Source organism: Thermobia domestica, chromosome 14 (assembly GCF_964235325.1).
Source record: "Thermobia domestica chromosome 14, izTheDome1.hap1.1, whole genome shotgun sequence".
NCBI classification, from domain to species: Eukaryota; Metazoa; Arthropoda; class Insecta; order Zygentoma; family Lepismatidae; genus Thermobia; species Thermobia domestica.
The window spans coordinates 200,071,335-200,089,178 of record NC_137467.1 but is presented as its reverse complement, the minus strand read 5'-3'; the positions used below and the strand labels follow the sequence as shown (position 1 = coordinate 200,089,178).

Below are 17,844 nucleotides of genomic sequence, written 5' to 3'. Positions count from 1 at the left end.
TTTCTCGCGCTTTCTGCTCCACTTTCTGTCCTTCTAGTACACAATCGCTTTGAGAAAAGCAACAAATGTATCAAATTTGGGAGATGAATTTAGAAGAAAGAAATGACATAACTGATGAATAAAAATTAAGATGAATTTTTCATACATAATGAAAGGGTTCGTGTAAACAAATTACGCATAAAGGCGATTTAACATATTTTGTAGAAGTAATTTTCGCTTACGGTACGAGGAAGAACATACCTAGAACATACTAGATAAGTTCCCCCAGGTACATGTCAGGCATGTGCCTAGGGGCGGACATAGACTGTGACTATCACGTGCCATCCATGTATTTTCTCTCTCATAGGTACATAAGGCAAATACAGGACACATTCCCATGTACCTGAGGGAACATGATAGACATATGCCTGTTATGTAATTGTACTGTTAGGGAATGGACTGAACAAGATGGGTCGGTGGGTCAGAGTGCATCATGGTGAGTCGGTGGATCACTGTGGGTCACGTCCTGTGGACCCACCACTCACTGACCGACTTGACCCACGATCCACTGACCCACTTCATATCTGCTGCAGTAGATTTCTGAACTATGAAAATTCAATGCTGAAACCGGAGCAACTAGATCTTTAACTTGTGGTCGCTGATATGAACAGTGACACTTCCGATGCTGTTTAAATCCAAACAGGTCCCCGCAATTTGGGGAGATATATAAAAATGATTGAAAATGAGCGATATTAATGTCGAAATCTATAGTTTTCGGGGTCGCTGAGATGAACGATGATACTTCCGATGTTGTTGTTTAAATCCAAATTCAGCCCCTATTGTCCTTTATATCCAAAATGAAACATATTCTCCCCGTGCGAAGAACTGGCATTCTGTTGGTAATAAATGAATACGTTATTACTTAATCAGAATTTTTGTACATCAGAATTATTAAGTATAGCAAGCTGAAGGATAGAATGTGACAACTAGTTTTAGAAATTAAAAAAAAAAGTAATTAAGTCAATTTAATTGGATACCTTAGACAATATATATTTATTTATTTATCTAGGAACTGTAAAGCACGCCTATTTGATTGTATCAGTGATGTTTCCAAGAACACAACAGATTTGTTTTCACCAAGAGTTCAATTTAAAAAAAAAAAAAAATGAATTAACTTGTTTGTATTAATTGTGAACCAATCCGTGAGCATAGACCGCAAACACATACACATAACACACAGACACACACACATAAAAAGAAAACTCGTAAAAAAATTTATTGGTTGTAATTTCAATTAACTTTACATGTGTTCTGATAACTATCTTCTAAACGTTATTTTATCACAGCCAGCTTCATACAAATTCAGAAAAAATATTTATTCAGTGAAACGTCAGCTTGAAATGAAAACTGTCCCCGAGTTTAATTTCACATTTTTTGGTGTGTGTGTGGGTGCGTGTATGTATGGTTAGATCCATGCACGCGTGAATGATATGCAAAATGCATATATTTTTAACTGCCACACAAGCAGACAGAACAAGATAAAAGGAGGCGGGGGGGGGGGGGGTAGGAGGAGTATGTGGCAGCGTAGAGAAAATTACGTAATAGTGGAAACTGTGTTTAACATTCTCTTTACATGATTTCACAAAAGTGTAATATCATGTGTTGTCAGCTCTGTAGAAATGTATTTTTGAAACCATGGCACAACATTCATCTGGCTTCAATAATGCAATGGGCACGTATTCTGCAGAAAATAATCATTGTCTGCTGAACACATTTTAAAGTAACTGACACCCCGCATCATGCTGTCAGCATCTCTTTCCATCAGTTTGTGAAGTCATGTTCAAAGCAGGAACCGGTATATTACAAGTAGTCATGGGATAATTTTGTACATCACTGTTAAGAGGTATGTGTCTGATTGTTCGGAGAAATGAAACAACACGCTGATATGTAACAGTATATAATCCTATACACTCTTCTAATATACATAATATACAATCTTTTCGTCATGAAAATTGAAAGTGACTATGTTTGCAACTTCTAACTCTTGAACCAGCCGACCGATTTCGATAAAATTTTCAAAAATTGATGAGGTTCGGGCCTTGAATGGATTTTATCATTTCACTTTGACGGTACAACGAAGAGGAGAGCGAGGGGAGAGATATACAAAAATCAATATTGTAAAACTTTGTCTCATATAGGTTGCAGGTAGAGCATTTAATTAAAAAAAAAAAGCGTCCGGAATCGATCTCCCACTACCAATTTTATTATAAAAGCTCCCACTATAAAAGTATTTTCACAAAATACCGTACAAATTAATCTCTCTAATATCAAAGGTTAGCTATAGGTGGTCTTTGACCGTAAGGTCGCAGACAGGATCTCCAACAGAGCCCCGAAGCAGGCTAAGAGGAGTGGAATTAGGTGCTCAAAGCTCCGAAGCAAGCAGTGGGTAGGTTAGATGGCCAACAGAGCCCCGAAGCAGGCTAAGCGGCTGAGGTTGGGATTCCCAATCACAGCCCCGAAGCAGGCTAGGCAAGGAGAAATGATAGGCGTAGTCCCATAGCAGACTAGAGGCCCTGGGGTTAGGTTACTCCTAATGTTCCGAAGCAAACAATAAGAGGGTCACCAGAAAACTGGTATCGAGTTGCATTTGTCCATCCATTTTATAGGGTCCCTTGGGTGGCGGTGGCGCTGATGCTCCGATGTCCTCTTCTGCTCCGTGGGAGGGACCAGAAGCCGTCGTCTGCTTGTGACTGTAGATTCATCTGGTGGGAGATCTTCTTGCCGAACCACGTGGTGGTGTTTGTAAATACTGATGCGTGGAATTGTTTGTTTACAACATCACATAGGATATTACAATATATATAAAAATGAAAGTGACTACATTTGTGACTTAATAACTTTTTTAATTATCTGACCTTTCTCGATCAAATTTTTAACATAAATGAGTTTCGGGCTTGGGATGTTTTTTATCATTTTACTATGACGCTGCAACGTAGGGAAGGGAGAGGAGGAAAATATATAAAAACAATAGAAAAGGACTGATATCAGTGTAGATTTCATAGTTTTCGAGGTCGCTGAGGCGAACAATGACACTTCCGATGCCGTTTAAATCCAAATTCAGTCCCGCAACTTTGGGGGAGGGGAGAGATATAGAAAAATTATCTAAACTCACCGATGTTAGTACTAAATCCACAGTTTTTGGAGACGCTTAGATGAACAGTGACACTCCTAATCCTGTTAAAATCCAAATCAAGCCCCGCAAGTTGGGGGAGGAGAAAGATATAGAAATATTATCGAAATTGTCTGTTGTTACTGTCGAATCCATAGTTTTCGGGCTCGCTGAGACGAACAGTGACATTTCCGATGTTGTTTAAATCCTAATTCAGCTATCGATGTGCATTTTGTGTATAAAATTAAACGTAAACGTCTCTACTGCTCATAAATCACAGTAATGGCACTTCCCGACACAGTTCAGCAGTCGCATTTTTTGAAAAATGTTGATTTTTTTTGAGTCTCATGACAGTTATTTGTCTATTAATACAATAATATTCTCTTCTGTTTTTATGATTTTTTCAATGTTCATGCATAATACAGTTAATAGTATATGTACGTACGTATTACAGTACAGTATTTTACTTCATATTGTGTTAACCTATGTTTTTTCTAGTTTTACAATGAGTGTATGGAACTTAAAACACTCGTTATTAGCTCCAAAAATGGTCTTTTAAGTTAAAACCTGAAGTTTGATTGTTTATTTCAACCATTTACAAAAACTTTTCTAATTCGAATTTTTGGATAATTCGAATTTTTCTACTGGTCCCTTGAGGTTCGAATTATCCAGGTTCCACTGTATTAAGAAGAAGAAGAAAAACTAATTGGTACATTGAATAAGAAGGAACTGTATCATGAGGGACGTGCTAGAGGGCAGGAAAAATAGGGAGGGGGCGAATGAGACAATTCAGGGGTATAGAAGCAAAATCTGCTAAATTCATTTTTCAGTTTTGTCAGGAAACGAAACAAAAGTGACTCTCTTATGTTTCAGAATTGTTGAACATTTTTTTTTGTTTAGTTGTCACTACTTAACGAAGATGAGTGAAATCTACCACTAAAGAGAAACAATTGTTCAACAATTCTGAAACATAATGAAGTCACATTTTTTTTTTCCGTTTCCTGACAAAATTGAAAAATAGATTTAACAGGTTTTGCTTCGATACTCCCTGAATTAATGAATGATATCAAAACAAAGAAATCGTACTTGAAGAAAAAGAGGTTAGCGGAAGTCCATGGAGCATGGAAACTTCTCAGTTGCGAGAAGTGACCTGCCAATAATGGCAGAATAACTATGATGATGATGATGATGATGATGGTTTACCAAAATCTCTTTCTATATTTACTCTGTTTGCCCTTCCGGAAGACAATAAAACTCAAAGAACTACTTCATGGGTAACCATCAATTTCAACCAGGGTGTAGAGAATCAAATGTTAGGAGTTAAATTCGTTCATGGAGCTAATTTTCATACCGGAAGTGGTAGAAATCAATCATTTCCGGTTTTTATGTTACTATACAATCAAAACGATAATACGAGGGTTAAGGGACAAAATAAAATTTATTCTTAGGGCGCTGAATCAACAGCAAAATACCTCTTCCCAATATCTCTTATAGTTTCTACTCTGTGAAAATCAGTATTGGAAATGTAGTACTAGTAAATTCAACCCTTTCGGTTTCGGTAGAGTTTTGCAGATCGTGATTATATATATAGTGTTGAGACGCTGTATCAATTGAAAAAAATGTTTTTTTGTCGATATCTATTACCGTTTCTGTTTCATGATGATAAGTGTTCAAACTGGAAATGACAAAAGAGGGCCGCGGTGGCTCAATGGTAAAACGCTCACCTCTGATGCATGGTGTCCTTCGTTCGATCCCAGCTGGTGCCAAGTAAGGTTTGTGGTGGACAAACACCGTGTGCGTGGGTCTCCCCCCAGGGTTCTTCCGTTTCCTCCCATTTTCTTCATTCCACCATTTCATTCATTTCTCATCATCACTGTCGCCTTTAGCCTAGCCGGCATAACAGTGGGATGTATTCACTGGAAATGACTAATTTGAACCATTTCCAATTTGAGTATAGGGTTAATGAAAAGGTGGAACCTATTCTTGTGAAGCAGAATCGATTTAAAAAGTAGCAACTCGATATTTCTTGCTCTATGCAAACCAGTTTAAAAAAAGGACGTAGCAGCAAATTTCAACAAACTTCATAACGACGCGGAAACTTCATAACGAAGAACTACATAAGTTATATCATTTAGCAAACCTTGTTAGGGTCATCAAATCTTGTAGCTTCAGGTGTTCAGCTCATGTAATCCAGAATGGAAGAAAGTAGGAACGCTTTCAAAGTTTTAACTGGATCCAATCGGTGGACAATATTAAGATGGATCTCGCAGCAACAGGAATACAAAGTAAAAACTGGATCCAGTTGGCTAAGAACACGAGTCAATGCAGAGCCCACATCAATATAATATCATCTGGAAAAATGTCTTACAATTTGATCCTTCCTCGTGATAATAATAATAATAATAATAATAATAATAATAATAATAATAATAATAATAATAATAATAATAATAATAATAATAATAATAATAATAATAAAAATAATAATAGTAATAATAATGTAACATCTAACCTGACTTTTGATATTGAAAATTGAAATCTTTAATTTATGTTCTCCGAATATGTTCTTTAGGCCAAAGGACTCAAATGATTACTGAATATGAATAATAATGAATAATTGGGAGAATGTGGGAGAAAACAGCTGAATACTACGAAAATATTCGGGCATGATGTTGTCCAGTCATAATTCACCCGGCCTGGGACTCATTGCATCAGAGGTGAGTACTCTAAGAAATTTTTCACTTTTATAAATCTCGCTCAATCGGGGACTTTGTTCTCTGCATTACCTTTTAATTCATTTGATTCTATTATCTATTGAAACCAAAACGACTAGGACACGATAGCAGAGGCTGTATGTTTTATTATGATTTCGAGTGACATACCGACTGTCTAAATGTTGAAATATAGTGAGGGTATGTTGTCTGAAGGATTGCATTTCTATTTACATAATGACTGAAAATCATTGGAGATATTCTCTGTAGTTACCGGGGGGAAAGGGGGAGGAGGAAGACAGAGAGACTTTCATCCCTCGCCAACAATTTCCTGAAAAAAAAAATAAAAAAATATCCCCTATGTTGTATTAGAGAGAATTATGCACGAAAATGTTCAAAAACAGAGCTTTTATCTGAATTTCCTGCGGGATACTCACAGACCCCTACTCGATTGAGGGATATTCCAAACCCCCGGAAGATCCATCCTTCACAGCAGATAACCTCTAAATCCCCCCATGCTCAAACCACGACATTTGTATGCTATGCATTAAGGCAAGAAGACACATACGTAAGAAACAATAATTCAATATGGGACATCAAAATATAAACTAGATTAATTTCTTTGAAGACACCTCATTTTTAGAAACAAAAGGTAGAAAAATGATAACAAAATGTCGGTGTTTTCAACTTAGGAATTATTTCTACATAAGAAATACAATTTGTTTACGTGCAAAGCTATTCTTCAATTATTGTGTGTAAAAATGGATTTATTAAAGGTATTTAGTATATACTCTCCTGTGGTGGTATGTCTTGATCACTGTAAAACCAGTAGCGGTATGCCTCCGTCACTTAAAAAAAAAAAAAAAAAAAAAAGTGGTATGGCATACCACCGCATACCGTCTCACTTCGACCACTGGAACAGAAAATTCGAATACATTTTTAAAATGTTTATGCTCTTTAGAGGGACTGGAACGGACGATGGATTCAGCTTTGCTATCGGAAGCCTAGCGCCCGAAATCACTCGGCTATTGCCACCGGTTGAACTGAAACATCATGACTCCTAACCTAACTTTCGTTTTACACTGTAAATAAATATTTCAAATAAATACATGAAGCGAAAAGCAGGAAATTGAACTACTTAGCAACGAAGAACACCCTAAGATAGCGCGTACAGATGAATCTAAAGTATTACGATCACCGATAATAATCCAAAGTATTTTGTTATTGGAATGGTGCGTTTGTGTGTAAATTCTGGCTTTATAAATTAACTCCATTCACCGTTACAACATAGGGCATCATATATAACGGAGATAAAATCTCTGGAAACTGTACCGTTCCTTTAGACGCAAAGTTAGAAGTTGTTGGAGATTATTCAGTTTATATATATACATACATATAAGGTAATTAGTAATGGGTATTATAACACTGCTCCCTCCCCAATTCTTTTCCTTTCAGTGAGTTTGAGAAATGAGACGATGATTTGTGATCCTTTTTGGCTCATTGTGTGCTTATTGGAAGCGCGGTGAAAGGGGTTGTGAGTTCACTTCCTGAAAACTCCCTTTCACGGATATCGCACGCGTGCGACAAAGTAACCAACGAGAGCCCTATTGATCTCCGATGCTTTTCTAATGCCACGAGATTTTGGCACATTCACTGGCGTTGTCCTATTGCGGTAGCAGGCAACATCGATCGGGAACAGCAAGCAGCGAGCACCCGGTTGTTAAGCGGGAGTTCTCTCCTCCTCCTCCTCCCCACATCTTTTCAGAGACAGAAGAGAGAAAGAGCTCTGAAGCTCAGAGGAGCTGCACACAAGCATCGCTTCTCAATTCTTTATTAGATGAGGAGAGGGGACGAAATTGAGAATTATTCACACAGAAGAATCTTTGTTATATGAACTTCTTGAATAACTTTTCACACGACATAAACTGTTCGAGTTTCCTCAGTACAATGCGTCACATAAACGGTCACCATCTTCTAACCTTATTTAACTTCACATACATCAATCTCGGGTGTACTTTAAATCTTATCTTTTCTTTCTCATCTTCAGATATTACTTTTCTCTGCTATCGTGGTGGTTACTCTCTTCCGAAGTCGTCTCAGATCTCAGATTTTCCCCAGCATACAACTTGAATTTCAAAACGAGGGCACGGTGGATCAGTGGTAGAGCGTTCACCTCTGGTGCGTGGAGTCCCTAGTTCGGTCCTAGCTCGCGCCAAGTGGGCTTTGGGGTGGACGAACACAGTGTTTGTGGATTTTCTTGGGATTCTCCCATTTTTACGGAGAATACTATAATTGGTAGAAAACAACATACCCTCAGTGAAGCTATCAACGTGTGAAGTTGCTATCAAGAATCGTTTTCGGATCGACTAAAATGATAAAAAACACTACAATTGCAGCACAGGTGACGTTGCCTGCTTTTCACAACACACACCCAGGTAATGGCGTGCGTTGTGACTCACATGTTACACTGACTTCCACTTGGCAACAGCGCCTTGTACAGATATTTACAAGTTAAATCAACACAAACGTCATTAATATACAGCAAAAAAATAGTGGACCAAGATTAGAACCGTGGGGTACCCCGGAGGTATTACTATGAATAGCAGACAGTTTCCCTTTATATTTTAGGACAAATTTCCTTCCATTTAAATATTAAGTCAACCAATCCAGAGATAAGGGGGGGGGCGGATTTAGGCATGGGGGACGGATATCGGGCACTTGACCTTATAGCACTTGACCAACTTTTTTTTAGTCCAATATTAAGCCTATTAGTTAAGAGTGATCTTTTCTTTTTTCAATGCTTCTTTGACTACGGCAACGTGATTTGAAAAATAGAGGAAAATATTGGAAGTTAAAAAAGGAAGCGGAAGATCGAGAAACATGTAAGAAACATTTTCAGGCCCAAATCTAAAATTAAAAATAAATAAATAAATAAAAACCCTCATTTGTCCCAGGACTCTGTCAACAGTCGGATTACTTAATAATAATAATAATAATAATAATGCTAAAAAAATATATCAATTTTTAACTAAAGTTTATCATATCAACAACGCGCTCCGTCGACACCCCACTCGTGCCGTTTATGACTAGTTTAGAGTGTTATTTATGAATGCGGTTAGGGTAAATTTTCTGGTTGAGTACAAAGAAGGCCGTTTGGAAACGACTAGAACGTGACAAGTAAACTACCTGTACAATCTTACAAGGCTCATTGCGTGATCCTAATAAAATTTGAACGACCTCCATTATCTGAAAATAAATAAAAGTTGAAAATAGTCTATTTTTTAATCTTTGTACTTAATTCTACTAATATTCAAATTAAGACTTCCTAGATTCGTTTTTCAATCGTTCGCAATTTGAACTTATTGATCTAACCCAACCTTTTCCACACTGCGGCCCCCTTTAGAATCTGCAATACTTGTGAAGGACCCTTTGCAATGTACACAGTTAGTATTTATATTTCTTCCCCATATTAATATATATAGGTGTGGTTGTTTTTCTTTTCAGTGGTACAATTATATTAGAAAGGTGTGATGCCTACTCCGTAATCGAGTGGCCCTGGGTTTCAAACCTGGGGCCGGACACGTTGACTAACATCTTGCAAATATGTAAATAAATAAATCCAGTACGTAAACGAAACATTTAGACCACAGAAAATAGTTTAGTCAAGAGTTTTTGACAAATGAAAGAATTATGAGCAAGAATTTCTCATTCCATGTTTCTTTTCCGAGTCATCTACTGTGTCAAAGAATATTTTCGTTTGAGGACATTTTGCAAATACGTACATCAGTTTCTACACGCTTTTTGGCTCTGTCAGAAAACCAAAATGCCGTTGGACTGCAGGCAACTTCTTGTAGGTCGAATATCAATTCTCACGCAAATTGACTTATTATTATTAATTCGATCATTTAACTTATAATGTTGTATTTCTCACCATTGTGTGTGTCTTTTTTAGATAGGCTTACGAACACCCTGAGAACGTCTTGCGGACCCTCGGGGGTCTGCGGACCCCAGGTTGGGAAAGGTTGATCTAAAGCATTGACATGCTATATAATTCTTCTGAAATTACTTTTTTGAATCATGTGTAATAAAAACTATTTTTTGCATAAATTTGAATTACTGAGTTATTAATTTTTTTTTTTCGATTGTACTACTAAGGGGGCCAACCGTCCGGTATTTTACCGGATAGTTCAGCTTTTGACCTCCTTGTCTGGTATCCGGTACGACCTTAAAACTGGTCGATAAATGTCCGGTAATTCTTCCTTTAATAGTCTTATTCTCTTTATATTCAGATTATTTTTTAATGCCGTGGAAAGTACATTTACTTAAAAACTAGATTCTAAAATGAACTTCATTTGACAACCGACTGATCATGGCGATAAGGCAATTCCATTCCGCAACGAATTTGTTGTTCCGTCGCAATGATCTTATCGTTTGCAAGGTGCCAATTTGGTCTATTTTTGGCTAAATCTAACATATTTGGAGAGAAATTTAGCCTTACAAATATACGAAATGCTATAGCCTTAAATATAGTTTATGTTATGAAACTGTTGCCAATTTTGGGCTTTTGTTTTTAGAGTTGAAAGCAGGACAATTTACTAAACTTATCAAAACTGCTAAAGATCAATAAAAGTACATTTTCAAGAGCGCAGCTAACACTGCTTCGTCCTCAGCTACATTTTCTGATTAAATAATACATCCAGATCCAGTAAAAGTATGTAGGCATTATGAGACATTACCAGCCCCATCGAAGCTGGTAAGACTTATTTTTCAAGTATATTTTGTGCGTGCCGTAAATATATGTGCTTTTTTGTTTTTAATAAATACTTCAAAAGTAACTGAAGTTATTAAATTCGAAATCTGAATCGCTCAGTTTTATGTGAAGTAACCACTTACAGGTTGTCCACATTTTTGATGAATGACGATGTCAGAACCTTAAGAGTATATGTACTAAAGAATGGTTTTCTTTCTGAGAAATTGGCAACCTTATGTACTACTCGGAACTTTTCTTTCAAATCAGTGTGACAGAATTGTTTTTCTTTCTTTTCTTTTTTCTTTCTTTTTTTTTACTCTGTGCGCTATTTCATTTTAAATAACGATTTTATTAGAAAATAATTGAGTTGTTTACTTAACACATTTAATCTCAAATTATTTTTGTTCCAGAATTTCTTAATTCCTTCTAAACTTATTGATTCTGACCTCATTTAATATATTTTGAGGATTTTAGTATTGTTGATTTTTAGTTTATCGTCCCTTTCAGCAGCGAGGCTATATGAGACGTGGTCATACCGATTAATGTAGAATCCAAACCACATGAGCTTCCGCCAGGAATGGAACCAGTTTCTCCAACGCCAAAGGCCCGTACGCTAACCGTTTAGCCACAAAGGAGCTCAAGAGGATTTTAGTAGTAGCAGATGGACTGGTAGCAAGTCCTTATTCTAAAAAACGAAATAAACCCACAACAAATAATCTACAGACAAAAATTGATAAAAATAAATTGTTCCCATTTGGGAACAGTGGGATTAAAAGGGTTAAGTCACTTTTTACTATGACATATGCAATCAACGGCATCGACTTTCCAAAATTTATGTGGGTGCATATCAATGGCGAAGCGTGTTAGCCTATATGTTTTCAGGGAAGCCTCGATATTTGTTTGATTTATTTTTAGTTAAAATCTGTCATAAAGAGCTGTGCTGTGATAAAGTAAAATATACCGGTACTATAAGGATAAGTTGCGCTGCCCTAGCTACGGAATAAAACCCGAATCGAAACAAAATCTTGTGGATGCGGCGCACCCACAAGATTATTTGTGTAGCTGCTGAAGCCCCGGAGCACCCATGTAGTCGACGCCCATGCATGCAATTAAATAATAATAAAAAATGCTGTTCTTTTTCTTCTGCAATTAAAACTAGTTTTCTCTTACTTTTTAGGTGAGTGATTCCTATACTAACATCAATTTTGAAAATATTACCTCAGAGTATCGTAAGTATTTTTATTCCTTAATTTATTTATTTGGTATTTATTTTCCACTTTAATATACGTACTTTATTATAAGTTCTATTGTTAATTATCCCTTTATTTGGCACTGTTTACAAGCAACGTTGCATTCTATTACGTTATTCTCACGAATTATAACTTCAGTGATCATTTAATTGGCATTATGGCTTTCATACAATATCCATTTACATGATTTGCGGGTCGCTTCTTTAGATACTTCTAATCTTCGTCAACAGGGAACAGTCAAATTTAGTATTGTAGAAGCTTTATCATCTAAGTTCCGCGACAGTTCTTTTTGTATTTTTCTATTTGTGGTTTCTTGCTGTAAAAGAAGGTATTTCAACGAAACTGCTGCTAATTACTGAAAATATTCTTATGCTATTTGATGACCATAATAGGGCAATGCTGCTCTGTAGCAACACATACGACCTATTTTATGGCAATGTTGCCAGTGGGTGAAAAGGTGAAAACTGGGAGGGGGCAGCCACAACCCACACTATGATAGATAGGACCTAATCACGGGTTTACTATAAACTTTCAAAGGTATATAAATAATAGCTTAAATTTTTTTGTCACTCGGAAAACTGGGAGGGGGACTAGGCATCTCCGGCTAGATCCGCCACTGAATGTAGCTGTGAAATAAACATTCTGTATTTTGTAACCAAAGTACAAAAATACTTTAAACATTACGAAATTATGATCAGGAAGACATGGATCAACCATAAAACAAACTAAATATTTTAATGGTAATGCTCTCAATGCTTGCCAATTAAAGGGTTATACAATAAGTTCTAATATAATTATTACATTCAAGGCGGTTATGTGCTTTAATTATTTGAATGTTGTCAGAGTCGAATTTGTTTTGAGTTTTACTTAATTCTGTGAAATTTTGTCCGAAGTATGTATATACAGGGTGAACCTGAGATCAAAAGAAGACAAAAAGTCTTCTTGCATATTGTTGAATTCCGTGTTATGTACGAGTGACAGGAGTTCCAACTTGGAATCGAGAGTCTAATTCTGACAATTGGAACAGAACAAAAGAATGTGCGTTGAATCTCTGTCTGCGCAACTTATTACCAACGCTGTCTGCTTAATGTACCATTTTGATTATGATCATACCCACATTTAACTAGTTTTGATGTCACGAATCACTTCTTGCAGTTTGTGCATATCTTTTTGTTCCTTTCCATATCTTTTTATCACAACTCGATTGTCAATTCCAGTTGGCACCACTGTCACTCGTACACGACACAGAATTCAACAACATGCAAGAGGACCTTTTTGTCTTCTTTTTTCTTGTTTTACGTCCCACGATTATAGGGACTAAAGGAGACGGTGATGATGAGATATGAATGAAATGGTGGAATGAAGAAAGTGGGAGGAAACGAGAGAACCCCGAGAAAACCCACGCACACGGTGTTTGTCCACCACAAAGTTCACTTGGCAGGAGCAGGGTTTGAACCAAGCACCAAAGGTGAACGCTCTACCACTGAGCCACCGCGGCCCTTGTCTTCTTTTGGTGTGATGAACCACTTCCCAGAGTTTGTACACATCTTTTCAGATTCACCCTGTATATTAGATTCAAATGATCCTTTGTCCAATTTTGAAGTAATGTTATCACTAGAACTAGGAATTTCAGTTGCAGTACCTCATTTTTTTGCTATTAAAATACTCAACTTAATTAGTTTTGGAAAGAAAACATTAAATAAATACTCTTAACTACAGATGGGCACCCTCACTCATTTTGCCCTCATCCTTACTCCTTCATTTTGGTAGATGAGGGTGAGAGCGAGTGAGGATGAGTGTGAGAAGGTCGATTGAGGGTGAGTGTGAGTAACCCATTTGGATATGTTTCGTTACAGACAAGGGTATAAGAAGGCATATGTGAGGATTTTAAGACAATTTCAATACAAAATATCCTAAATATTGTTTATTCATATATATATATATATATATATATATATATATATATATATATATATATATATATATATATATATATATATATATATATATATATAAAACAATAAAAATACAAATAAAATACATATTCATAAAAATACTTGGGGGCCCACATGAGCATTGGGCGGCCCGGGCCCACCCTCAGGATCGGTGAGATTGGTGCAGTCCCCTGTTGAATAGTAAATTGAGATGGACACATCACACTGATCAATTGCATCTACCACCAACCGGTATTGTTAAGTGCTTTTGTACATACAAATATTTTACTTAGTGACCGAAAGTGCAACCCTACCGAAAAAAATATTGAATTGTTAAATGTTATGTTATAACACTTTTCCGTTCTTATGCATTATATTGAAATGTTATCAGTTCTAACCGTTTTCTGAACTTGTGAGTTTACCAACATGTATTTGGGAATTTGTTTTAGCCAAGCTTGAATTTAGAGTTCTTATATATGATGCAATTCATTTTGGTACTATTATTATGAATATTTACATTTGATATTTTCAACTTTTCAGCACCATTTTTATTAAAATGTTGCACTTTTTTTTAAAACTAAAAATTTGTACCTAAGACTCCTAGCTCTAATTATCATATTGTTCTCAGCTTTTTATTTATTTTTTTTAGTTGGAAAACAGTATTTTCGAATTTTTGATAGGGTAGAAAATACGACCTGCTTTTTCCTACTGATATTTGCTTAGAAAATAACACATTGTGGTCCCGCTTTGACAGTCATATAAAATGAAATATTGGCTGAATATGACTATTGTTGGGTCTGTACAGTATATTCGTATACATATTTTGATTTATAATTTTCGATTAGAAAAAAAAACCTCATTCTAATGACTGATTAAGTGCTAAATTATTTACCCAGTCTAAAAGTAGAGTGACTGTTATAGTAGTAATGTGAGATATATTACAAATAGAAAAGGATTTTTTTTTTTTTGCAATCACTTTCTTTCTTCTAGTCTTCCGGCCCCTTCTGTTTTACGTCCCACGGTTATTCTGGATAAACTAAAGGAGACGATGATAATGAGAAGTGAATGGAATGATGGAACGAATAAAGTAGAAGGAAGGGGGAAGTCCGAGAAAGCCCAGACAGACAGTGTTTGTCCACCATAAAGTCAACTTGGTGCGAGCTGCGATTGAATGAGGGACCTTGCCCACCAGAGGTGAACGCTCTACCACTGAGCCGCCGCGGTTCTTGCCAGTTTGATTGAGTTGATACTTTATGTTATATTAGAATAGATTATTTATTTATTTATGCAATTTAATTTATTTATGGAATTTAAATTATATTTATTTATACAGGGGTGCCCACAAAGGGGGGCTATGACGCAAACTGCGTCATTAAAATATTGGGGGGGGAGTAAAAATCTATATAAATATGTTTGAAGGAGTGTAAAAATTAATCGGAAAGATTTTTTTTTTCATGGAAGAACATCTACGGATGGACAATTGAGGGGGGTGCGTCATGGACATAGGGGGGGTGGGCACCACTGATTTATATAATTTAGATGAAAATATACTTTGTTAAGTAGCGGATTACATCTGTTTTTGTTTAATTTCTTGTAACGAGGTCACTCACAAAGTTCTAAGAGTGAGACTCATACTACTTGTAGCCTAGGATAGTGGTTCTCAATCAGTATGTCGCGATATACTGATGTGTCGCGAACAAATGAAATAAAAATTTAATATTTCAATTTAACGTTCCACGTTATGGCTCCTCTTTTAACCTAAAGGGGACGGTAATAATAATAATAATAATAATAATAATAATAATAATAATAATAATAATAATAATAATAATAATAATAATAATAATAATAATAATAATAATGGAAGAATTGGTGGAATGAGAAAGTAGAAGGAAACGGAAGTACCTCAAGAAAACCCACGGCTCGCGAACATAGAGTCACCACTTTAAAGTAAATTCTGGTCCTATACTGTGTTAATTTATATTATTATTAATTTTAAAAAAATGAAACATGTATGTTGCGATTTCGAGGGTTTTCGGTAAATTGTGTTATCAGTCGAAAAGAGATGAGAACCAGTCACTTAATGCCGAAGAACACTTTACACTGCAAAATTAATTACTCTGTTTCTACCTTAATGCTACATTTAGGGTGGCCAGATGTCCTACTTTTGACCGGACAGTCCGGCTTTTGGAGGTTCTGTCCGGTGTCGGGCTTAGTGGTCGAGCTGGACGCCCATTTGTCCTGCTTTTCAGTTATCTCATTATAAATATTTAACTTTCCATTATTCTGATGGTTCCAGTCTCAGACATTTCAGAATTTGCAAATTGTTATCCGTACATTTTTGTAAGTTGTAAAGTAAGAAAAGTTTAGAGTTCCAAAATTTGGTAGGAAAGCCATTAGATTGGCGACCAAGATTTTGTTCTGTTGAGACGTGCAATGTTAAATCCATTGACATGGATGGATTTTACGAAGAATTCAAGGTGTTTCAAGAAGTAGCAGCCTCATATATGTTCAAGAACTGTACAACTGTTGAAGAAGAAAGGTATCTAAAACTTATCGAACGTGCGAAAACACCAAGCAAAAAAGGATTTGAGAATCTGAGCAAAGTTGGTTCATATATTCTTTCCATACAAAGTAAAAATGAAATCTTTGAGTTTTATGTCCCACGGTTATGGCGGTTAGGCTAAAGGAGACGGTGATGATGAGTGATGAATTAAATGGTGGAAAGAAGAAAGTGGGAGGAAACGGGAGAACCTCGGGAAAACCCACGCACACGGTGTTTGTCCACCACAAGGTTCACTTGGCGGGGGCTGGGATCGAACCCGGGACCCCAAGCACCAGAGGTGAACGCTCTACCACTGAGCCACCGCGACCCCTCCATACAAAGTAGCAATGCTTACTACGAACGGATATTTTCATTAATGAATGCTGCTTCGACAAAAGAACGCAACCGACTTAATATCTCCACAGTTAAATCCGAACTTCAACTTTGTTTTAACTTTGAAGGAAAGCGTGAGGATGGAACGTGCAGTGACTTATTTTAAGCAGTCTTGCAGAACAAGCGTCTATTGAAAGCCTCTCGAGGAGCAGAGAAATATCAACGAGATAACAATTTTAAGGTGGATCACTAGGTGTTCTCTGTGCTATGCTAAACGCTGCTTGAATAGTGCGGCGTTGCCAGGTAGTGTCGGGTGTTTATTGGTGCCAGATAATAAAGGAAGTAATCATGGAATTCTGCTTGGATACTTACTGGAGAAATTAGTTTTCGATCCTTACAGCAATTCACAGCTAAGTTACGCTTCTCGAACTGCAACGCTAGAATCCAGAAATTAAACGTACAAATTTGGCAACAACGCATTATGGTATTCTGCTCAAGTTTCTTCTCAAAATCTATTTCCTTAAATGTAAATTAATATTTAAATAAAATATGAAACATAAAACGAAAAACGGTCAAACAATATATCTATTTCGTAATAAGATCGTTACTTTAAAATACTTTAGACATACAAATAAACATTTCATAAAATTCAGCACTTCTAGTAAGATCTAACAGCAAGTGCCATCTTGGTAAAACGAATCAAATATTTTCTTTTATTTGTTCTCTTTTTCGATATCAGAAGACACAACGAAATGAATCAGTGTCTTGTGTTGTAGCTGAAACATAATTTTATCTTACAGTACAATATATATAATATGTAACGTTTCATTGCGCAGTAGTTAAGGGAATGAGCTAAAATATGTACTGACTTCCGGGTGGTGATCCACCTTAACATGTAAATGTAGCTATTTGTAAATACAGCTTTCCAAGCTTGCCTGAGATAAAAATGTCTAAACGCAATTAATGAATTGAATTGCCATATGTGGGGAAAAGGTTTACAAATTCATAAAGTCCGAGTTTCTAAGTCAATGTGTCCGGCTTTTTAATCATTGCCTTCTGGCCACCCTAGTTACATTATAACTCTTTCATTGATTTTTTTTTCTGTAGAAATCAAAGAATAAGGAGACTCATTTGTTCGAGAAAAGAAAAGAAAAAACAGCGATAGTATATACT

General features: G+C 36.3%; 1 protein-coding gene across 2 annotated transcripts in view; it reads left to right on the top strand.

Moving 5' to 3' along the window:
- The window catches only part of LOC145670523 (uncharacterized), a 335,206-nt gene that overhangs the window by 114,088 nt on the left and 203,274 nt on the right, over positions 1 to 17,844 (top strand). Inside the window, exon 1 of one of the 2 annotated variants that reach the window (XM_081739295.1) lies at positions 11,785 to 11,838. The exons of the other annotated variant lie outside the window; for it this stretch is intronic. The gene's annotated coding sequence lies outside the window, so the exon portion shown is untranslated. Of the gene's footprint in view, positions 1 to 11,784; positions 11,839 to 17,844 lie in introns of those variants that run through there. 2 annotated transcript variants of the gene reach the window in all.